The sequence below is a fragment of the Oncorhynchus mykiss genome, chromosome 17 (genome assembly GCF_013265735.2).
Source record: "Oncorhynchus mykiss isolate Arlee chromosome 17, USDA_OmykA_1.1, whole genome shotgun sequence".
In the NCBI taxonomy this organism is placed as follows: domain Eukaryota; kingdom Metazoa; phylum Chordata; class Actinopteri; order Salmoniformes; family Salmonidae; genus Oncorhynchus; species Oncorhynchus mykiss.
In genome coordinates, this window is record NC_048581.1 from 12829145 (window position 1) to 12852526 (window position 23382).

Sequence of the window (23382 nt, forward strand, 5' to 3'; positions counted from 1 at the left end):
TATAGGCTGATGATCTGAATGATGTATGGTGTGGACTGCATCATGTGGTGTACTTCTCTGAAGGACAGAGTTCTGCCTGATCCTAGAGTGGTGGTCTGTGCTGTGTTGTGATGGGTCTGGTCCAGTAGGGCTGTGTTGTGATGGGTCTGGTCCAGTAGAGCTGTGTTGTGATGGGTCGGGTGTAGTAGAGCTGTGTTGTGATGGGTCTGGTCCAGTAGAGCTGTGTTGTGATGGGTCTGGTCCAGTAGGGCTGTGTTGTGATGGGTCTGGTCCAGTAGAGCTGTGTTGTGATGGGTCTGGTCACCAGTAGAGCTGTGTTGTGATGGGTCTGGTCCAGTAGAGCTGTGTTGTGATGGGTCTGGTCCAGTAGAGCTGTGTTGTGATGGGTCTGGTCCAGTAGAGCTGTGTTGTGATGGGTCTGGTCCAGTAGAGCTGTGTTGTGATGGGTCTGGTCACCAGTAGATAACACCAATGGATGCAATAGCGCTATGTGGCCACCAGATGGAGGTATTGGAACAACATTAACATGAAGTCACTGCCATTATGGCACCATTTCCAATGGGATTTAAAACATTTTCTTATGGGTAATACTAGGAGGAAGATGGATGTATAGGGGTAAAAGGGGTCAAAATAAGGAACGCTTCACGAATTTGCGTGTCATCCTTGCGCAGGGGCCATGCTAATCTTCTCTGTATCGTTCCAATTTTAGTATATGTGCTGCCGAAGCGAGCACAATACAGACATAGGAGAGGCCCTCATATATAGAGCACAACCCCCCTGACGTTTCGGATCATGGTTGGGGTCAAACAGACCTTCAGAGGCTCAAAAACCACCCATAGAAGGTTCCCACAGGATATTGTATAGACATGAAACTGGTAGGGATAATAATGGCTACCTTGTGTGTTGTAATGTTCTAACCTCTGCCTCGGAGTTGCAACGTATGCTGGGTGATATGCGAGTACACTGTCCCGTCTAGGACGTTGATAGGGTAGAACATAATGACGTAACAAAAGCCCTCGCACGAAACCCCACCCACTCACTGAAACCCGACACCCTCTGGGGCTGCATTCACTAAAGGTCCTCATGCATAGACGTAGCAGGAAATGTTGTGAAGCCAACGCCAAAAATACCCTAACATGGGGCTTTTAAAATTGTGTACCTTACGTGAAAATGTGCTATTTGGTAAGAAAGAAAGTGATTAGTGATCAACTGTAAAAACTGCTGTTTTGTGACATTTTGACTTTAGTTATAGATGTAGAGACATTTAATTGATTATTATAAGGAATGATTCTAGACTCAAATGTAGTGTAATACGCTTTTGGACTCCTCCCCCTGCTGTTGTAGTTGCTCTTCCCCTGGTCTTTGTTCCCCACCCTTCCCCCACTCTCTGTTCCCCACCCTTCCCCCGCCCTTCCCCCGCTCTCTGTTCCCCACCCTTCCCCCGCTCTCTGTTCCCCACCCTTCCCCCGCTCTCTGTTCCCCACCCTTCCCCCGCTCTCTGCAACCTGGCACGGCCAAAGATACTTAAAACTAACTCCCCATTTAGTAGCGAGAGAAGCAGAATAGAGCAACACAGAAGAGTAGTAGAGACAGAGAGGAGAGAGAATAGAGCAACACAGAAGAGTAGTAGAGACAGAGAGAGGAGAGAGAACTAGAGAAACAAGGAAATGATAAAGAGAACGACAGAGAACTAGAGATTCATATGTGGCCTGGCTGTGGTTGGAAGGTGACTGTTTCAACATTCATGTTGACACATTGCCAGTGTGGTTCAATAAGAGTTTTTAAAACTGGTGGTGGGGGGAGAAAGAGACAGAAGGGGGAGAGGGAGAATGAGAAAAGAGGAGGGAGACAAAATGGGGAAACAAAAAGAGAAAGAAAGGGAGAGTGAGAGACAAAGGGAGGGAAAGAAAAAGGGGAGTGGGTGAGAAGAAGGGGGAGAATGATGAGAGAAAAGGGAGAGGAGAAAGAGATAAAGAGGGAGAGAAAGTGTGACAGAGAAAGAGAGAGAAGGGGGATGTCATTGGATTGGCTGACTGTTTATTTTATTTTTTATTTCACCTTTATTTAACCAGGGAGGCCAGTTGAGAACAAGTTCTCATTTACAACTGCGACCTGGCCAAGATAAAGCATAGCAGTGTGAACAGACAACAACACAGAGTTACACAGAGTAAACCAATAAACAAGTCAATAACACAGTAGAAAAAAAGAGTCTATATACATTGTGTGCAAAAGGCATGAGGAGGTAGGCGAATAATTACAATTTTGCTAATTAACACTGGAGTGATAAATGATCTAGATGGTCATGTGCAGGTAGAGATACTGGTGTGCAAAAGAGCAGAAAAGTAAATAAATAAAAACAGTATTGGGATGATGTAGGTAAATTGGGTGGGCTATTTACCAATGGACTATGTACAGCTGCAGCGATCGGTTAGCTGCTCAGATAGCAGATGTTTAAAGTTGGTGAGGGAGATAAAAGTCTCCAACTTCAGCGATTTTTGCAATTCGTTCCAGTCACAGGCAGCAGAGAACTGGAAGGAAAGGCGGCCAAATGAGGTGTTGGCTTTAGGGATGATCAGTGAGATACACCTGCTGGAGCGCGTGCTACGGGTGGGTGTTGCCATCGTGACCAGTGAACTGAGATAAGGCGGAGCTTTACCTAGCATGGACTTGTAGATGACCTGGAGCCAGTGGGTCTGGCGACTAATATGTAGCGAGGGCCAGCCGACTAGAGCATACAAGTCGCAGTGGTGGGTGGTATAAGGTGCTTTAGTAACAAAACGGATGGCACTGTGATAAACTGCATCCAGTTTGCTGAGTAGAGTATTGGAAGCTATTTTGTAGATGACATCGCCGAAGTCAAGGATCGGTAGGATAGTCAGTTTTACTAGGGTAAGTTTGGCGGCGTGAGTGAAGGAGGCTTTGTTGCGGAATAGAAAGCCGACTCTAGATTTGATTTTAGATTAGAGATGTTTGATATGAGTCTGGAAGGAGAGTTTACAGTCTAGCCAGACACCTAGGTACTTATAGATGTCCACATATTCTAGGTCGGAACCATCCAGGGTGGTGATGCTAGTCGGGCGTGCGGGTGCAGGCAGCGAACGGTTGAAAAGCATGCATTTGGTTTTACTAGCGTTTAAGAGCAGTTGGGTTGGGGTCAAACAGACCTTCAGAGGCTCAAAAACCACCCATAGAAGGTTCCCACAGGATATTGTATAGACATGAAACTGGTAGGGATAATAATGGCTACCTTGTGTTGTGTGTTGTAATGTTCTAGCCTCTGCCTCAGAGTTGCAACGTATGCTGGGTGATATGCGAGTACACTGTCCCGTCTAGAGCATACAAGTCGCAGTGGTGGGTGGTATAAGGTGCTTTAGTAACAAAACGGATGGCACTGTGATAAACTGCATCCAGTTTGCTGAGTAGAGTATTGGAAGCTATTTTGTAGATGACATCGCCGAAGTCAAGGATCGGTAGGATAGTCAGTTTTACTAGGGTAAGTTTGGCGGCGTGAGTGAAGGAGGCTTTGTTGCGGAATAGAAAGCCGACTCTAGATTTGATTTTAGATTAGAGATGTTTGATATGAGTCTGGAAGGAGAGTTTACAGTCTAGCCAGACACCTATGTACTTATAGATGTCCACATATTCTAGGTCGGAACCATCCAGGGTGGTGATGCTAGTCGGGCGTGCGGGTGCAGGCAGCGAACGGTTGAAAAGCATGCATTTGGTTTTACTAGCGTTTAAGAGCAGTTGGAGGCCACGGAAGGAGTGTTGTATGGCATTGAAGCTCGTTTGGAGGTTAGATAGCACAGTGTCCAAGGAAGGGCCAGAAGTATACAGAATGGTGTCGTTTGCGTAGAGGTGGATTAGGGAATCGCCCGCAGCAAGAGCAACATCATTGATATATACAGAGAAAAGAGTCGGCCCGAGAATTGAACCCTGTGGCACCCCCATAGAGACTGCCAGAGGACCGGACAACATGCCCTCCGATTTGACACAAATCTGGTTAGCTTCTGGAGGTTCTTGAATGTGTTCTAAAATTAAAAATAATAGCGATACCGTATCACATTGGGTGAGGCAGGTTACCGGAAGGTATAATCGAATTAAAAATCAAAAAGAGATCGAAAATAAAATTTAAATATATATACAAAAAATACGAAAAATACAAAAGTACACGAGACACGAACAAAACACGTCTTCACTGCTACGCCATCTTGGGAAATTATCACTGTTAGCGCTATTGCATCCATTGGTGATATCACTATGTGGCCACCAGATGGAGGTATTGGAACAACATTAACATGAAGTCACTGCCATTATGGCACCATTTCCAATGGGATTTAAAACATTTTCTTATGGGTAATACTAGGAGGAAGATGGATGTATAGGGGTAAAAGGGGTCAAAATAAGGAACGCTTCACGAATTTGCGTGTCATCCTTGCGCAGGGGCCATGCTAATCTTCTCTGTATCGTTCCAATTTTAGTATATGTGCTGCCGAAGCGAGCACAATACAGACATAGGAGAGGCCCTCATATATAGAGCACAACCCCCCTGACGTTTCGGATCCTGGTTGGGGTCAAACAGACCTTCAGAGGCTCAAAAACCACCCATAGAAGGTTCCCACAGGATATTGTATAGACATGAAACTGGTAGGGATAATAATGGCTACCTTGTGTGTTGTAATGTTCTAGCCTCTGCCTCAGAGTTGCAACGTATGCTGGGTGATATGCGAGTACACTGTCCCGTCTAGGACGTTGATAGGGTAGAACATAATGACGTAACAAAAGCCCTCGCACAAAACCCCACCCACTCACTGAAACCCGACACGCTCTGGGGCTGCATTCACTAAAGGTCCTCATGCATAGACGTAGCAGGAAATGTGGGGCTTTTAAAATCGTGTACCTTGCGTGAAAATGTGATAATTGGTAAGAAAGAAAGTGATCAGTGATCAATTGTAAAAACTGCTGTTTTGTGACATTTTGACTTTAGTTATAGATGTAGAGACATTTAATTGATTATTATAAGGAATGATTCTAGACTAAAATGTAGTGTAATAAGCTTTTGGACTCCTCCCCCTGCTGTTGTAGTTGCTCTTCCCCTGGTCTTTGTTCCCCACCCTTCCCCCGCTCTATGTTCGCCACCCTTCCCCCGCTCTCTGTTCCCCACCCTTCCCCCGCTCTCTGCAACATGGCCCGGCCAAAGATACTTAAAACCAACTCCCCATTTAGTAGCGAGAGAAGCAAAATAGAGCAACACAGAAGAGTAGTAGAGACAGAGAGGAGAGAGAGAACTAGAACGAGAGAAACAAGGAAATGATAAAGAGAACGAAAGAGAACTAGAGATTCATATGTGGCCTGGCTGTGGTTGGAAGGTGACTGTTTCAACGTTCATGTTGACACATTGCCAGTGTGGTTCAATAAGAGTTTTTAAAACTGGTGGTGGGGGGAGAAAGAGACAGAAGGGGGAGAGGGAGAATGAGAAAAGAGGAGGGAGAGAAAATGGGGAGACAAAAAGAGAAAGAAAGGGAGAGTGAGAGACAAAGGGAGGGAAAGAAAAAGGGGAGTGGGTGAGAAAAAGGGGGAGAATGATGAGAGAAAAGGGAGAGGAGAAAGAGATAAAGAGGGAGAGAAAGTGTGACAGAGAAAGAGAGAGAAGGGGGATGTCATTGGATTGGCTGACTGTTTATTTTATTTTTTATTTCACCTTTATTTAACCAGGGAGGCTAGTTGAGAACAAGTTCTCATTTACAACTGCGACCTGGCCAAGATAAAGCATAGCAGTGTGAACAGACAACAACACAGAGTTACACAGAGTAAACCAATAAACAAGTCAATAACACAGTAGAAAAAAAGAGTCTATATACATTGTGTGCAAAAGGCATGAGGAGGTAGGCGAATAATTACAATTTTGCTAATTAACACTGGAGTGATAAATGATCTAGATGGTCATGTGCAGGTAGAGATACTGGTGTGCAAAAGAGCAGAAAAGTAAATAAATAAAAACAGTATTGGGATGATGTAGGTAAATTGGGTGGGCTATTTACCAATGGACTATGTACAGCTGCAGCGATCGGTTAGCTGCTCAGATAGCAGATGTTTAAAGTTGGTGAGGGAGATAAAAGTCTCCAACTTCAGCGATTTTTGCAATTCGTTCCAGTCACAGGCAGCAGAGAACTGGAAGGAAAGGCGGCCAAATGAGGTGTTGGCTTTAGGGATGATCAGTGCGATACACCTGCTGGAGCGCGTGCTACGGGTGGGTGTTGCCATCGTGACCAGTGAACTGAGATAAGGCGGAGCTTTACCTAGCATGGACTTGTAGATGACCTGGAGCCAGTGGGTCTGGCGACTAATATGTAGCGAGGGCCAGCCGACTAGAGCATACAAGTCGCAGTGGTGGGTGGTATAAGGTGCTTTAGTAACAAAACGGATGGCACTGTGATAAACTGCATCCAGTTTGCTGAGTAGAGTATTGGAAGCTATTTTGTAGATGACATCGCCGAAGTCAAGGATCGGTAGGATAGTCAGTTTTACTAGGGTAAGTTTGGCGGCGTGAGTGAAGGAGGCTTTGTTGCGGAATAGAAAGCCGACTCTAGATTTGATTTTAGATTAGAGATGTTTGATATGAGTCTGGAAGGAGAGTTTACAGTCTAGCCAGACACCTAGGTACTTATAGATGTCCACATATTCTAGGTCGGAACCACCCAGGGTGGTGATGCTAGTCGGGCGTGCGGGTGCAGGCAGCGAACGGTTGAAAAGCATGCATTTGGTTTTACTAGCGTTTAAGAGCAGTTGGAGGCCACGGAAGGAGTGTTGTATGGCATTGAAGCTCGTTTGGAGGTTAGATAGCACAGTGTCCAAGGAAGGGCCAGAAGTATACAGAATGGTGTCGTTTGCGTAGAGGTGGATTAGGGAATCGCCCGCAGCAAGAGCAACATCATTGATATATACAGAGAAAAGAGTCGGCCCGAGAATTGAACCCTGTGGCACCCCCATAGAGACTGCCAGAGGACCGGACAACATGCCCTCCGATTTGACACAAATCTGGTTAGCTTCTGGAGGTTCTTGAATGTGTTCTAAAATTAAAAATAATAGCGATACCGTATCACATTGGGTGAGGCAGGTTACCGGAAGGTATAATCGAATTAAAAATCAAAAAGAGATCGAAAATTAAATTTAAATATATATACAAAAAATACGAAAAATACAAAAGTACACGAGACACGAACAAAACACGTCTTCACTGCTACGCCATCTTGGGAAATTATCACTGTTAGCGCTATTGCATCCATTGGTGATATCACTATGTGGCCACCAGATGGAGGTATTGGAACAACATTAACATGAAGTCACTGCCATTATGGCACCATTTCCAATGGGATTTAAAACATTTTTTTATGGGTAATACTAGGAGGAAGATGGATGTATAGGGGTAAAAGGGGTCAAAATAAGGAACGCTTCACGAATTTGCGTGTCATCCTTGCGCAGGGGCCATGCTAATCTTCTCTGTATCGTTCCAATTTTAGTATATGTGCTGCCGAAGCGAGCACAATACAGACATAGGAGAGGCCCTCATATATAGAGCACAACCCCCCTGACGTTTCGGATCATGGTTGGGGTCAAACAGACCTTCAGAGGCTCAAAAACCACCCATAGAAGGTTCCCACAGGATATTGTATAGACATGAAACTGGTAGGGATAATAATGGCTACCTTGTGTGTTGTAATGTTCTAGCCTCTGCCTCAGAGTTGCAACGTATGCTGGGTGATATGCGAGTACACTGTCCCGTCTAGGACGTTGATAGGGTAGAACATAATGACGTAACAAAAGCCCTCTCACAAAACCCCACCCACTCACTGAAACCCGACACGCTCTGGGGCTGCATTCACTAAAGGTCCTCATGCATAGACGTAGCAGGAAATGTGGGGCTTTTAAAATCGTGTACCTTGTGTGAAAATGTGATAATTGGTAAGAAAGAAAGTGATCAGTGATCAATTGTAAAAACTGCTGTTTTGTGACATTTTGACTTTAGTTATAGATGTAGAGACATTTAATTGATTATTATAAGGAATGATTCTAGACTAAAATGTAGTGTAATAAGCTTTTGGACTCCTCCCCCTGCTGTTGTAGTTGCTCTTCCCCTGGTCTTTGTTCCCCACCCTTCCCCCGCTCTATGTTCGCCACCCTTCCCCCGCTCTCTGTTCCCCACCCTTCCCCCGCTCTCTGCAACATGGCCCGGCCAAAGATACTTATAACCAACTCCCCATTTAGTAGTGAGAGAAGCAGAATAGAGCAACACAGAAGACTAGTAGAGACAGAGAGGAGAGAGAATAGAGCAACACAGAAGAGTAGTAGAGACAGAGAGAGGAGAGAGAATAGAGCAACACAGAAGAGTAGTAGAGACAGAGAGAGGAGAGAGAACTAGAGAAACAAGGAAATGATAAAGAGAACGACAGAGAACTAGAGATTCATATGTGGCCTGGCTGTGGTTGGAAGGTGACTGTTTCAACGTTCATGTTGACACATTGCCAGTGTGGTTCAATAAGAGTTTTTAAAACTGGTGTTGGGGGGAGAAAGAGACAGAAGGGGGAGAGGGAGAATGAGAAAAGAGGAGGGAGAGAAAATGGGGAGACAAAAAGAGAAAGAAAGGGAGAGTGAGAGACAAAGGGAGGGAAAGAAAAAGGGGAGTGGGTGAGAAAAAGGGGGAGAATGATGAGAGAAAAGGGAGAGGAGAAAGAGATAAAGAGGGAGAGAAAGTGTGACAGAGAAAGAGAGAGAAGGGGGATGTCATTGGATTGGCTGACTGTTTATTTTTTATTTCACCTTTATTTAACCAGGGAGGCTAGTTGAGAACAAGTTCTCATTTACAACTGCGACCTGGCCAAGATAAAGCATAGCAGTGTGAACAGACAACAACACAGAGTTACACAGAGTAAACCAATAAACAAGTCAATAACACAGTAGAAAAAAAGAGTCTATATACATTGTGTGCAAAAGGCATGAGGAGGTAGGCGAATAATTACAATTTTGCTAATTAACACTGGAGTGATAAATGATCTAGATGGTCATGTGCAGGTAGAGATACTGGTGTGCAAAAGAGCAGAAAAGTAAATAAATAAAAACAGTATTGGGATGATGTAGGTAAATTGGGTGGGCTATTTACCAATGGACTATGTACAGCTGCAGCGATCGGTTAGCTGCTCAGATAGCAGATGTTTAAAGTTGGTGAGGGAGATAAAAGTCTCCAACTTCAGCGATTTTTGCAATTCGTTCCAGTCACAGGCAGCAGAGAACTGGAAGGAAAGGCGGCCAAATGAGGTGTTGGCTTTAGGGATGATCAGTGCGATACACCTGCTGGAGCGCGTGCTACGGGTGGGTGTTGCCATCGTGACCAGTGAACTGAGATAAGGCGGAGCTTTACCTAGCATGGACTTGTAGATGACCTGGAGCCAGTGGGTCTGGCGACTAATATGTAGCGAGGGCCAGCCGACTAGAGCATACAAGTCGCAGTGGTGGGTGGTATAAGGTGCTTTAGTAACAAAACGGATGGCACTGTGATAAACTGCATCCAGTTTGCTGAGTAGAGTATTGGAAGCTATTTTGTAGATGACATCGCCGAAGTCAAGGATCGGTAGGATAGTCAGTTTTACTAGGGTAAGTTTGGCGGCGTGAGTGAAGGAGGCTTTGTTGCGGAATAGAAAGCCGACTCTAGATTTGATTTTAGATTAGAGATGTTTGATATGAGTCTGGAAGGAGAGTTTACAGTCTAGCCAGACACCTAGGTACTTATAGATGTCCACATATTCTAGGTCGGAACCACCCAGGGTGGTGATGCTAGTCGGGCGTGCGGGTGCAGGCAGCGAACGGTTGAAAAGCATGCATTTGGTTTTACTAGCGTTTAAGAGCAGTTGGAGGCCACGGAAGGAGTGTTGTATGGCATTGAAGCTCGTTTGGAGGTTAGATAGCACAGTGTCCAAGGAAGGGCCAGAAGTATACAGAATGGTGTCGTTTGCGTAGAGGTGGATTAGGGAATCGCCCGCAGCAAGAGCAACATCATTGATATATACAGAGAAAAGAGTCGGCCCGAGAATTGAACCCTGTGGCACCCCCATAGAGACTGCCAGAGGACCGGACAACATGCCCTCCGATTTGACACAAATCTGGTTAGCTTCTGGAGGTTCTTGAATGTGTTCTAAAATTAAAAATAATAGCGATACCGTATCACATTGGGTGAGGCAGGTTACCGGAAGGTATAATCGAATTAAAAATCAAAAAGAGATCGAAAATTAAATTTAAATATATATACAAAAAATACGAAAAATACAAAAGTACACGAGACACGAACAAAACACGTCTTCACTGCTACGCCATCTTGGGAAATTATCACTGTTAGCGCTATTGCATCCATTGGTGATATCACTATGTGGCCACCAGATGGAGGTATTGGAACAACATTAACATGAAGTCACTGCCATTATGGCACCATTTCCAATGGGATTTAAAACATTTTTTTATGGGTAATACTAGGAGGAAGATGGATGTATAGGGGTAAAAGGGGTCAAAATAAGGAACGCTTCACGAATTTGCGTGTCATCCTTGCGCAGGGGCCATGCTAATCTTCTCTGTATCGTTCCAATTTTAGTATATGTGCTGCCGAAGCGAGCACAATACAGACATAGGAGAGGCCCTCATATATAGAGCACAACCCCCCTGACGTTTCGGATCATGGTTGGGGTCAAACAGACCTTCAGAGGCTCAAAAACCACCCATAGAAGGTTCCCACAGGATATTGTATAGACATGAAACTGGTAGGGATAATAATGGCTACCTTGTGTGTTGTAATGTTCTAGCCTCTGCCTCAGAGTTGCAACGTATGCTGGGTGATATGCGAGTACACTGTCCCGTCTAGGACGTTGATAGGGTAGAACATAATGACGTAACAAAAGCCCTCTCACAAAACCCCACCCACTCACTGAAACCCGACACGCTCTGGGGCTGCATTCACTAAAGGTCCTCATGCATAGACGTAGCAGGAAATGTGGGGCTTTTAAAATCGTGTACCTTGTGTGAAAATGTGATAATTGGTAAGAAAGAAAGTGATCAGTGATCAATTGTAAAAACTGCTGTTTTGTGACATTTTGACTTTAGTTATAGATGTAGAGACATTTAATTGATTATTATAAGGAATGATTCTAGACTAAAATGTAGTGTAATAAGCTTTTGGACTCCTCCCCCTGCTGTTGTAGTTGCTCTTCCCCTGGTCTTTGTTCCCCACCCTTCCCCCGCTCTATGTTCGCCACCCTTCCCCCGCTCTCTGTTCCCCACCCTTCCCCCGCTCTCTGCAACATGGCCCGGCCAAAGATACTTATAACCAACTCCCCATTTAGTAGTGAGAGAAGCAGAATAGAGCAACACAGAAGACTAGTAGAGACAGAGAGGAGAGAGAATAGAGCAACACAGAAGAGTAGTAGAGACAGAGAGAGGAGAGAGAATAGAGCAACACAGAAGAGTAGTAGAGACAGAGAGAGGAGAGAGAACTAGAGAAACAAGGAAATGATAAAGAGAACGACAGAGAACTAGAGATTCATATGTGGCCTGGCTGTGGTTGGAAGGTGACTGTTTCAACGTTCATGTTGACACATTGCCAGTGTGGTTCAATAAGAGTTTTTAAAACTGGTGTTGGGGGGAGAAAGAGACAGAAGGGGGAGAGGGAGAATGAGAAAAGAGGAGGGAGAGAAAATGGGGAGACAAAAAGAGAAAGAAAGGGAGAGTGAGAGACAAAGGGAGGGAAAGAAAAAGGGGAGTGGGTGAGAAAAAGGGGGAGAATGATGAGAGAAAAGGGAGAGGAGAAAGAGATAAAGAGGGAGAGAAAGTGTGACAGAGAAAGAGAGAGAAGGGGGATGTCATTGGATTGGCTGACTGTTTATTTTTTATTTCACCTTTATTTAACCAGGGAGGCTAGTTGAGAACAAGTTCTCATTTACAACTGCGACCTGGCCAAGATAAAGCATAGCAGTGTGAACAGACAACAACACAGAGTTACACAGAGTAAACCAATAAACAAGTCAATAACACAGTAGAAAAAAAGAGTCTATATACATTGTGTGCAAAAGGCATGAGGAGGTAGGCGAATAATTACAATTTTGCTAATTAACACTGGAGTGATAAATGATCTAGATGGTCATGTGCAGGTAGAGATACTGGTGTGCAAAAGAGCAGAAAAGTAAATAAATAAAAACAGTATTGGGATGATGTAGGTAAATTGGGTGGGCTATTTACCAATGGACTATGTACAGCTGCAGCGATCGGTTAGCTGCTCAGATAGCAGATGTTTAAAGTTGGTGAGGGAGATAAAAGTCTCCAACTTCAGCGATTTTTGCAATTCGTTCCAGTCACAGGCAGCAGAGAACTGGAAGGAAAGGCGGCCAAATGAGGTGTTGGCTTTAGGGATGATCAGTGCGATACACCTGCTGGAGCGCGTGCTACGGGTGGGTGTTGCCATCGTGACCAGTGAACTGAGATAAGGCGGAGCTTTACCTAGCATGGACTTGTAGATGACCTGGAGCCAGTGGGTCTGGCGACTAATATGTAGCGAGGGCCAGCCGACTAGAGCATACAAGTCGCAGTGGTGGGTGGTATAAGGTGCTTTAGTAACAAAACGGATGGCACTGTGATAAACTGCATCCAGTTTGCTGAGTAGAGTATTGGAAGCTATTTTGTAGATGACATCGCCGAAGTCAAGGATCGGTAGGATAGTCAGTTTTACTAGGGTAAGTTTGGCGGCGTGAGTGAAGGAGGCTTTGTTGCGGAATAGAAAGCCGACTCTAGATTTGATTTTAGATTAGAGATGTTTGATATGAGTCTGGAAGGAGAGTTTACAGTCTAGCCAGACACCTAGGTACTTATAGATGTCCACATATTCTAGGTCGGAACCACCCAGGGTGGTGATGCTAGTCGGGCGTGCGGGTGCAGGCAGCGAACGGTTGAAAAGCATGCATTTGGTTTTACTAGCGTTTAAGAGCAGTTGGAGGCCACGGAAGGAGTGTTGTATGGCATTGAAGCTCGTTTGGAGGTTAGATAGCACAGTGTCCAAGGAAGGGCCAGAAGTATACAGAATGGTGTCGTTTGCGTAGAGGTGGATTAGGGAATCGCCCGCAGCAAGAGCAACATCATTGATATATACAGAGAAAAGAGTCGGCCCGAGAATTGAACCCTGTGGCACCCCCATAGAGACTGCCAGAGGACCGGACAACATGCCCTCCGATTTGACACAAATCTGGTTAGCTTCTGGAGGTTCTTGAATGTGTTCTAAAATTAAAAATAATAGCGATACCGTATCACATTGGGTGAGGCAGGTTACCGGAAGGTATAATCGAATTAAAAATCAAAAAGAGATCGAAAATTAAATTTAAATATATATACAAAAAATACGAAAAATACAAAAGTACACGAGACACGAACAAAACACGTCTTCACTGCTACGCCATCTTGGGAAATTATCACTGTTAGCGCTATTGCATCCATTGGTGATATCACTATGTGGCCACCAGATGGAGGTATTGGAACAACATTAACATGAAGTCACTGCCATTATGGCACCATTTCCAATGGGATTTAAAACATTTTTTTATGGGTAATACTAGGAGGAAGATGGATGTATAGGGGTAAAAGGGGTCAAAATAAGGAACGCTTCACGAATTTGCGTGTCATCCTTGCGCAGGGGCCATGCTAATCTTCTCTGTATCGTTCCAATTTTAGTATATGTGCTGCCGAAGCGAGCACAATACAGACATAGGAGAGGCCCTCATATATAGAGCACAACCCCCCTGACGTTTCGGATCATGGTTGGGGTCAAACAGACCTTCAGAGGCTCAAAAACCACCCATAGAAGGTTCCCACAGGATATTGTATAGACATGAAACTGGTAGGGATAATAATGGCTACCTTGTGTGTTGTAATGTTCTAGCCTCTGCCTCAGAGTTGCAACGTATGCTGGGTGATATGCGAGTACACTGTCCCGTCTAGGACGTTGATAGGGTAGAACATAATGACGTAACAAAAGCCCTCTCACAAAACCCCACCCACTCACTGAAACCCGACACGCTCTGGGGCTGCATTCACTAAAGGTCCTCATGCATAGACGTAGCAGGAAATGTGGGGCTTTTAAAATCGTGTACCTTGTGTGAAAATGTGATAATTGGTAAGAAAGAAAGTGATCAGTGATCAATTGTAAAAACTGCTGTTTTGTGACATTTTGACTTTAGTTATAGATGTAGAGACATTTAATTGATTATTATAAGGAATGATTCTAGACTAAAATGTAGTGTAATAAGCTTTTGGACTCCTCCCCCTGCTGTTGTAGTTGCTCTTCCCCTGGTCTTTGTTCCCCACCCTTCCCCCGCTCTATGTTCGCCACCCTTCCCCCGCTCTCTGTTCCCCACCCTTCCCCCGCTCTCTGCAACATGGCCCGGCCAAAGATACTTATAACCAACTCCCCATTTAGTAGTGAGAGAAGCAGAATAGAGCAACACAGAAGACTAGTAGAGACAGAGAGGAGAGAGAATAGAGCAACACAGAAGAGTAGTAGAGACAGAGAGAGGAGAGAGAATAGAGCAACACAGAAGAGTAGTAGAGACAGAGAGAGGAGAGAGAACTAGAGAAACAAGGAAATGATAAAGAGAACGACAGAGAACTAGAGATTCATATGTGGCCTGGCTGTGGTTGGAAGGTGACTGTTTCAACGTTCATGTTGACACATTGCCAGTGTGGTTCAATAAGAGTTTTTAAAACTGGTGTTGGGGGGAGAAAGAGACAGAAGGGGGAGAGGGAGAATGAGAAAAGAGGAGGGAGAGAAAATGGGGAGACAAAAAGAGAAAGAAAGGGAGAGTGAGAGACAAAGGGAGGGAAAGAAAAAGGGGAGTGGGTGAGAAAAAGGGGGAGAATGATGAGAGAAAAGGGAGAGGAGAAAGAGATAAAGAGGGAGAGAAAGTGTGACAGAGAAAGAGAGAGAAGGGGGATGTCATTGGATTGGCTGACTGTTTATTTTTTATTTCACCTTTATTTAACCAGGGAGGCTAGTTGAGAACAAGTTCTCATTTACAACTGCGACCTGGCCAAGATAAAGCATAGCAGTGTGAACAGACAACAACACAGAGTTACACAGAGTAAACCAATAAACAAGTCAATAACACAGTAGAAAAAAAGAGTCTATATACATTGTGTGCAAAAGGCATGAGGAGGTAGGCGAATAATTACAATTTTGCTAATTAACACTGGAGTGATAAATGATCTAGATGGTCATGTGCAGGTAGAGATACTGGTGTGCAAAAGAGCAGAAAAGTAAATAAATAAAAACAGTATTGGGATGATGTAGGTAAATTGGGTGGGCTATTTACCAATGGACTATGTACAGCTGCAGCGATCGGTTAGCTGCTCAGATAGCAGATGTTTAAAGTTGGTGAGGGAGATAAAAGTCTCCAACTTCAGCGATTTTTGCAATTCGTTCCAGTCACAGGCAGCAGAGAACTGGAAGGAAAGGCGGCCAAATGAGGTGTTGGCTTTAGGGATGATCAGTGCGATACACCTGCTGGAGCGCGTGCTACGGGTGGGTGTTGCCATCGTGACCAGTGAACTGAGATAAGGCGGAGCTTTACCTAGCATGGACTTGTAGATGACCTGGAGCCAGTGGGTCTGGCGACTAATATGTAGCGAGGGCCAGCCGACTAGAGCATACAAGTCGCAGTGGTGGGTGGTATAAGGTGCTTTAGTAACAAAACGGATGGCACTGTGATAAACTGCATCCAGTTTGCTGAGTAGAGTATTGGAAGCTATTTTGTAGATGACATCGCCGAAGTCAAGGATCGGTAGGATAGTCAGTTTTACTAAGGTAAGTTTGGCGGCGTGAGTGAAGGAGGCTTTGTTGCGGAATAGAAAGCCGACTCTAGATTTGATTTTAGATTAGAGATGTTTGATATGAGTCTGGAAGGAGAGTTTACAGTCTAGCCAGACACCTAGGTACTTATAGATGTCCACATATTCTAGGTCGGAACCATCCAGGGTGGTGATGCTAGTCGGGCGTGCGGGTGCAGGCAGCGAACGGTTGAAAAGCATGCATTTGGTTTTACTAGCGTTTAAGAGCAGTTGGGTTGGGGTCAAACAGACCTTCAGAGGCTCAAAAACCACCCATAGAAGGTTCCCACAGGATATTGTATAGACATGAAACTGGTAGGGATAATAATGGCTACCTTGTGTGTTGTAATGTTCTAGCCTCTGCCTCAGAGTTGCAACGTATGCTGGGTGATATGCGAGTACACTGTCCCGTCTAGAGCATACAAGTCGCAGTGGTGGGTGGTATAAGGTGCTTTAGTAACAAAACGGATGGCACTGTGATAAACTGCATCCAGTTTGCTGAGTAGAGTATTGGAAGCTATTTTGTAGATGACATCGCCGAAGTCAAGGATCGGTAGGATAGTCAGTTTTACTAGGGTAAGTTTGGCGGCGTGAGTGAAGGAGGCTTTGTTGCGGAATAGAAAGCCGACTCTAGATTTGATTTTAGATTAGAGATGTTTGATATGAGTCTGGAAGGAGAGTTTACAGTCTAGCCAGACACCTAGGTACTTATAGATGTCCACATATTCTAGGTCGGAACCATCCAGGGTGGTGATGCTAGTCGGGCGTGCGGGTGCAGGCAGCGAACGGTTGAAAAGCATGCATTTGGTTTTACTAGCGTTTAAGAGCAGTTGGAGGCCACGGAAGGAGTGTTGTATGGCATTGAAGCTCGTTTGGAGGTTAGATAGCACAGTGTCCAAGGAAGGGCCAGAAGTATACAGAATGGTGTCGTCTGCGTAGAGGTGGATTAGGGAATCGCCCGCAGCAAGAGCAACATCATTGATATATACAGAGAAAAGAGTCGGCCCGAGAATTGAACCCTGTGGCACCCCCATAGAGACTGCCAGAGGACCGGACAACATGCCCTCCGATTTGACACAAATCTGGTTAGCTTCTGGAGGTTCTTGAATGTGTTCTAAAATTAAAAATAATAGCGATACCGTATCACATTGGGTGAGGCAGGTTACCGGAAGGTATAATCGAATTAAAAATCAAAAAGAGATCGAAAATAACATTTAAATATATATACAAAAAATACGAAAAATACAAAAGTACACGAGACACGAACAAAACACGTCTTCACTGCTACGCCATCTTGGGAAATTATCACTGTTAGCGCTATTGCATCCATTGGTGATATCACTATGTGGCCACCAGATGGAGGTATTGGAACAACATTAACATGAAGTCACTGCCATTATGGCACCATTTCCAATGGGATTTAATTTTTTTTTTTATGGGTAATACTAGGAGGAAGATGGATGTCCCCCCTTATATATAGGGGTAAAAATAAGGAACGCTTCACGAATTTGCGTGTCATCCTTGCGCAATTTGCTCATTTTTCTGTTCCAAGTGTTCCAAATACCCATATTGTTCCATTAGTCCTCTCCTCCAATCAGATGCTTCAGTTTGTTTCAAATTGGAGAAAGAGAGCAAAAATACACCAATGAAGAGCCTAGCTTGTTCCAAAAGTTTTTAAGCCAATCATCTTCCTCTGAAATGTTCCCAACGTCACTTCATCAGAAAATCTTTTTCTGTCAGCCATTGATGCTACTCGGTGAGTATCTGAGGTAATTTTGCTTAATTTGCAACGAATTTAAAGTCAACAACTATAAATGTGATGAAATATGACAATAGCATGTCTAGTCAACCGACTTGTTTGACTACAGGGGCTTCCCAAACGGTGTAATTTAATAACTTTCGTAGATCGCTAGCTACTGTAGCTGCTGCTGCACAGGCAAGTTAGCATTGGCTATACATTCTTTTTCTGTCAGCCATCGATGCCACTCGGTGAGTATATGAGGTAATTGTGCTTCATTTAACAACGAATGATGACTAAATGTGAGGAAATATGACAATAACACGTCTCGCCAACCGACTTGTTTGACTACAGGGGCTACCCAAATTGTGTAATTTAACAACGTTCGTATATCGCTAGCTACTGTAGGTGGACAAAACTCACAAAGTTTATTTGACCACTGACAATCCTGTAAAACCTTAGCTAACCTCTATATCAACTAAAAGTTGGAATTCTATACTATTTAATTGTATATTTTCTTTTGTTTTTTAATGGCATGCATTTGAAGTGTATGTAGTTGAATGAATTGTATTGATGGTCATTGGGGGCAAACGTGTCTTTCTATGTAAACTGAATTTAACTGCAAATGAAATAATAATCATCCTACCCATAACCCCCAAACCCCCCACTGCTGTCCTCCTCCTAGCAGACCTATCAAGCAAACGTAAGTTCCTTTATATGAATCTAATACGGTTATGCTGTCACTTGTCACTGCACTCATCAGTCATGATAATAGTATTTTTCTTGCCTCCTAAGATGGAAAATCCAAGGTTCCGTTTCTCGCCCTCACAGGAGTTGGTCCTCAAGGCCGCACACCCCAGGCAGTATGCAGGAGACAAGACAACTGTGTCCAATTTGGCCTAGTGTTTAATATCTTAACAATGTGGAGTAATTATAGTTGATGAATTTACCTCAGCACTTTCTGAGGAGGGCCTTGGAGGCAGGAAGGACTGCCAGGAGGGCAAGGCCCTTGTCGGCATCGGGAAGTACAAGTGGGACTCACTACAGGACCTGTATGAGGCTACGGGTGCAGACAGGATAAAGTAAGGGGCACGCATCTTTTGTGTTTTCTATGTTCATCTCAGTGTGTTTTATGCAACATTTTACATCTGAAACGTTCCCCCTGCTGTGTCTCACACAGATATATGTCAGGAGCTTGAGGGCGCAGACACCCCATTATCCTGGGAGTGCAATGGCCGCCTTGATTGGCTACATTCAGTGCAGAGACCAGGAGGGGGTAGCTGCTGTGGCCAGGCCCGCCCCAGCCAGCACCACCCCTGCCAGCACCATCCGGCCCAAGAGTGCGGCTACGTAAGTGTAGGGGCCTGACCCTGATTGTTACATGTTATTTTAACGAACGCATTCATTTTGGGGTAATTGCTTTTCTTTTAATTAACTTAAGTTGTATTGATATTTTATTGTTTGGATTGTTTATTTTTGTAAGATAAACAAAATGTATGGACTAGAAAAAAATAAAATAAAATCACCTTTGGGGAACTGCCTGTTCAGAACTGGAAGCCACCATGGACGGCTGGCTACATGTCAGGTGTGGAGGTGGGTCCTTGTATTTCCCAGCATTATTTGTTTTTTGTGTGTGTTACAACTCTGTAAACCGTGTGTTTGACTAATAAAATGACATATTTACTTGTCTTTTTGTTTGTTGAACTTTAAAAGAAGAGTGTATGACAATGAATCAAAATTAATTTAAGGGAGAAAAAGTGCTTGCATTAAATTATTTATTTCACAGTGAATGTCATGTGTGAAACAACCCATCCTACTGTACAAGTTAAGATGATTTTAAAATAACTAAATGTACAAGAGATTAACAATGAATGTCGTACATTTTTTTTTACAAAGAACATACGTACAAAAACAACTTTACAATGTACACACGAGTCAGAGTTTACTGGCCTTGGCTAGCACCATGCTGGGTCCTCATGAGTGCCAGTCACTCCTCCACAGTTTGGCCACCAGAGGTAGCGGCACAGAACCATACATACTGTGTCCAAACTCAGAAGTTTTAGGCTTGCCACATTTAGAGCACTTATAGCCTTCGTATGGCTTGTGCGCTCTGACTTTAATGCCAGACTCCAGCTTCTTCCTCCTCCTCCATTCGGTGGTCCTGGAAACCTTGGGTCCACCAGCAGGAGGGGGAAGAGGAGTGGAGGTCGAAGGCAGGTCTTGGAAGACTGCCGTTATAGGGAGGGAGGTGGAAGACAGACTGGGTGGAGGTGGCAGTGGCTGACTAGTGGCCAGGAGGACCACGTGCTGGTATCCACTAACCCCATCAGGTCCTATGTACTCCTGGAAATAGAAGAGTCATGGGGAAGGGTTGGATTAATAGTCACATTAATAGTTATGAATGGAAAGAAACTTGAGTGAGCTGTTTAGGACGTGGATAGGCACTTACATCATCCCCTGGGTCCTGACTGGCAGCTGGCGCAGTGTCATCAGGGGGTGTGACGACAGGTACCTGGGATGGGTTGAGTGGGCGGTGGAGTGGCCTTCCTGAGTGGAGGGACTGGTGGGAGACGGTCATCGAGGTCGGGCAAGGACATGGTGGGGTCATCCTCCTCTCCTCCCTCAAATAGATCAGGTGTCCCGTCTGGGACATCTGGGTCCTTACCGAGGTTGGACTTGGCTCATTGATGGCGTGCTGGGCTACACCATCATAGCAGTGCAGGGTCTGAGAAAAAGGGGAGGAGAGAAATATGAGAGGGGAAAGGTGGCAGGAAATAGGGGGATAATGGGGAAAAATATGGGGGAGGGAAAAATTAGGAGAGGGGAATATAAGGAGGGAAATAGGGGAAGGGTAATGGGGAGGGAAATTAAGGGAGGGGAAACGTGGCAGAAAATAGGGGAAGGAAAGGGAAATATAGGGGAAGTGGAAAATAGTGGGGAAAATATAGGGAGGGGGGAGGGAGATATGGGAGGGGGAAAATAGGGGTAGGGAAGTGAAATATGGGAGAGGAAAATAGTGGGGGAAATATAGGGAGGGAGATAAGGGAGGGGGGAAATAGGGGAAGGAAAGGGAAATAATGGAGGGGAAAATAGGGGAGGGACAGAAAGTAGAGGTGGGGAAAATAAGGAAAAAATAGACGAGGGGGAAAGTGGTGGAAAATAGGGGAGGGGGCGGGGCATAAGTGAGGGGAAAATAGGGGTGGGGTAAATAGTGGGAAAAATATAGGGGAGGGGAAATAAGGGTAGGGAAGTGAAATATAGGGGAGGGAAAGGGAAATATGGGAGGGGGAAATAGTGGGAAAAATATAGGGGGAATGGGGAGGGGAGAATAGGGGAGGTGAGGGGACAATAGGGGGGAGGGAAATTAAATATGGGAGCCGAAAATAGTGGGGAAAATATAGGTGAGAGGGAGGGAAATATGCGAGGGGAGAAAAGGGGGAGGGAAGTATAAAGAGGGAAATAGGGGAGGTGAAAATGGGAGGGGAAGATAGTGGGAAAAATATAGGGGATGGGGAGGGAATTATAGGAGGGGAGAATAGGGATATAATAGTAAAAAATATTAGACCTGGTGCTCAAAGCACATGGCTACTTAATATGCATTGTTGACACATGCCTGCCAACTCCTCCTCTCACCCAGCAAAACCCCCCATTTCCCCTCCTCCTTCGACAGAGAAGAATGGGCAATATCCTTGGGCAATTTGCTAATTTTTCTGTTCCAAATGTTCCAAATACCCATATTGTACCATTAGTCCTCTCCTCCAATCAGATGCTTCAGTTTGTTTCAAATTGGAGAAAGAGAGCAAAAATACACCAATGAAGAGCCTAGCTTGTTCCAAAAGTTTTTAAGCCAATCATCTTCCTCTGAAATGTTCCTAACGTCACTTCATCACAAAATATTTTTCTGTCAGCCATTGATGCTACTCGGTGAGTATATGAGGTAATTGTGCTTAATTTGCAACGAATGATGACTAAATGTGATGAAATATGACAATAACACGTCTAGCCAACCGACTTGTTTGACTACAGTGGCTACCCAAATTGTGTAATTTAACAACGTTCGTAAATCGCTAGCTACTGTAGGTGGACAAAACTCACAAAGTTTATTTGACCACTGACAATCCTGTAAAACCTTAGCTAACATCTATATCAACTAAAAGTTGGAATTCTATACTATTTAATTGTATATTTTCTTTCGTTTTTTGATGGCATGCATTTGAAGTGTATGTAGTTGAATGAATTGTATTGATGGTCATTGGGGGCAAACGTGTCTTTCTATGTAAACTGAATTTAACTGCAAATGAAATAATAATCATCCTACCCATAACCCCCAAACCCCCCACTGCTGTCCTCCTCCTAGCAGACCTATCAAGCAAACGTAAGTTCCTTTATATGAATCTAATACGGTTATGCTGTCACTTGTCACTGCACTCATCAGTCATGATAATAGTATTTTTCTTGCCTCCTAAGATGGAAAATCCAAGGTTCCGTTTCTCGCCCTCACAGGAGTTGGTCCTCAAGGCCGCACACCCCAGGCAGTATGCAGGACACAAGACAACTGTGTCCAATTTGGCCTAGTGTTTAATATCTTAACAATGTGGAGTAATTATAGTTGATTAATTTACCTCAGCACTTTCTGAGGAGGGCCTTGGAGGCAGGAAGGACTGCCAGGAGGGCAAGGCCCTTGTCGGCATCGGGAAGTACAAGTGGGACTCACTACAGGACCTGTATGAGGCTACGGGTGCGGACAGGATAAAGTAAGGGGCACGCATCTTTTGTGTTTTCTATGTTCATCTCAGTGTGTTTTATGCAACATTTTACATCTGAAACGTTCCCTCTGCTGTGTCTCACACAGATATATGTCAGGAGCTTGAGGGCGCAGACACCCCATTATCCTGGGAGTGCAATGGCCGCCTTGATTGGCTACATTCAGTGCAGAGACCAGGAGGGGGTAGCTGCTGTGGCCAGGCCCGCCCCAGCCAGCACCACCCCTGCCAGCACCATCCGGCCCAAGAGTGCGGCTACGTAAGTGTAGGGGCCTGACCCTGATTGTTACATGTTTTTTTAACGAACGCATTCATTTTGGGGTAATTGCTTTTCTTTTAATTAACTTAAGTTGTATTGATATTTTATTGTTTGGATTGTTTATTTTTGTAAGATAAACAAAATGTATGGACTAGAAAAAAATAAAATAAAATCACCTTTGGGGAACTGCCTGTTCAGAACTGGAAGCCACCATGGACGGCTAGGTGTGGAGGTGGGTCCTTGTGTTTTTAGAACTGGAGGCCACCATGGACGGCTGGCTACATGTCAGGTGTGGAGGTGGGTCCTTGTATTTCCCAGCATTATTTGTTTTTTGTGTGTGTTACAACTCTGTAAACCGTGTGTTTGACTAATAAAATGACATATTTACTTGTCTTTTTGTTTGTTGAACTTTAAAAGAAGAGTGTATGACAATGAATCAAAATTAATTTAAGGGAGAAAAAGTGCTTGCATTAAATTATTTATTTCACAGGGAATGTCATGTGTGAAACAACCCATCCTACTGTACAAGTTAAGATGATTTTAAAATAACTAAATGTACAAGAGATTAACAATGAATGTCGTACATTTTTTTTTACAAAGAACATACGTACAAAAACAACTTTACAATGTACACACGAGTCAGAGTTTACTGGCCTTGGCTAGCACCATGCTGGGTCCTCATGAGTGCCAGTCACTCCTCCACAGTTTGGCCACCAGAG

The 23382-nt window shown here is 44.4% G+C and overlaps 1 long non-coding RNA gene and 5 other non-coding genes across 6 annotated transcripts; 1 reads left to right on the forward strand and 5 right to left on the reverse strand.

Annotated features, from left to right (window-relative positions):
• Positions 1–626: 626 nt before the first annotated feature.
• Positions 627–733, reverse strand: LOC118940569. Its single transcript, XR_005037157.1, has one exon. It is a non-coding gene; the product is annotated as a U6 spliceosomal RNA (small nuclear RNA).
• A 3665-nt stretch (positions 734–4398) lies between these two features.
• On the reverse strand, positions 4399–4505 carry LOC118940570. Its single transcript, XR_005037158.1, has one exon. It is a non-coding gene; the product is annotated as a U6 spliceosomal RNA (small nuclear RNA).
• A 2932-nt stretch (positions 4506–7437) lies between these two features.
• LOC118940571 lies at positions 7438–7544 on the reverse strand. The gene has a single exon (XR_005037159.1). It is a non-coding gene; the product is annotated as a U6 spliceosomal RNA (small nuclear RNA).
• Positions 7545–10553: 3009 nt separating this feature from the next.
• On the reverse strand, positions 10554–10660 carry LOC118940572. The gene has a single exon (XR_005037160.1). It is a non-coding gene; the product is annotated as a U6 spliceosomal RNA (small nuclear RNA).
• A 3009-nt stretch (positions 10661–13669) lies between these two features.
• On the reverse strand, positions 13670–13776 carry LOC118940573. Its single transcript, XR_005037161.1, has one exon. It is a non-coding gene; the product is annotated as a U6 spliceosomal RNA (small nuclear RNA).
• Positions 13777–22204: 8428 nt separating this feature from the next.
• Positions 22205–23054, forward strand: LOC118940294. The gene is made up of 2 exons (XR_005036830.1): positions 22205–22395; positions 22494–23054. It is a non-coding gene; the product is annotated as an uncharacterized LOC118940294 (long non-coding RNA).
• Positions 23055–23382: the final 328 nt, after the last annotated feature.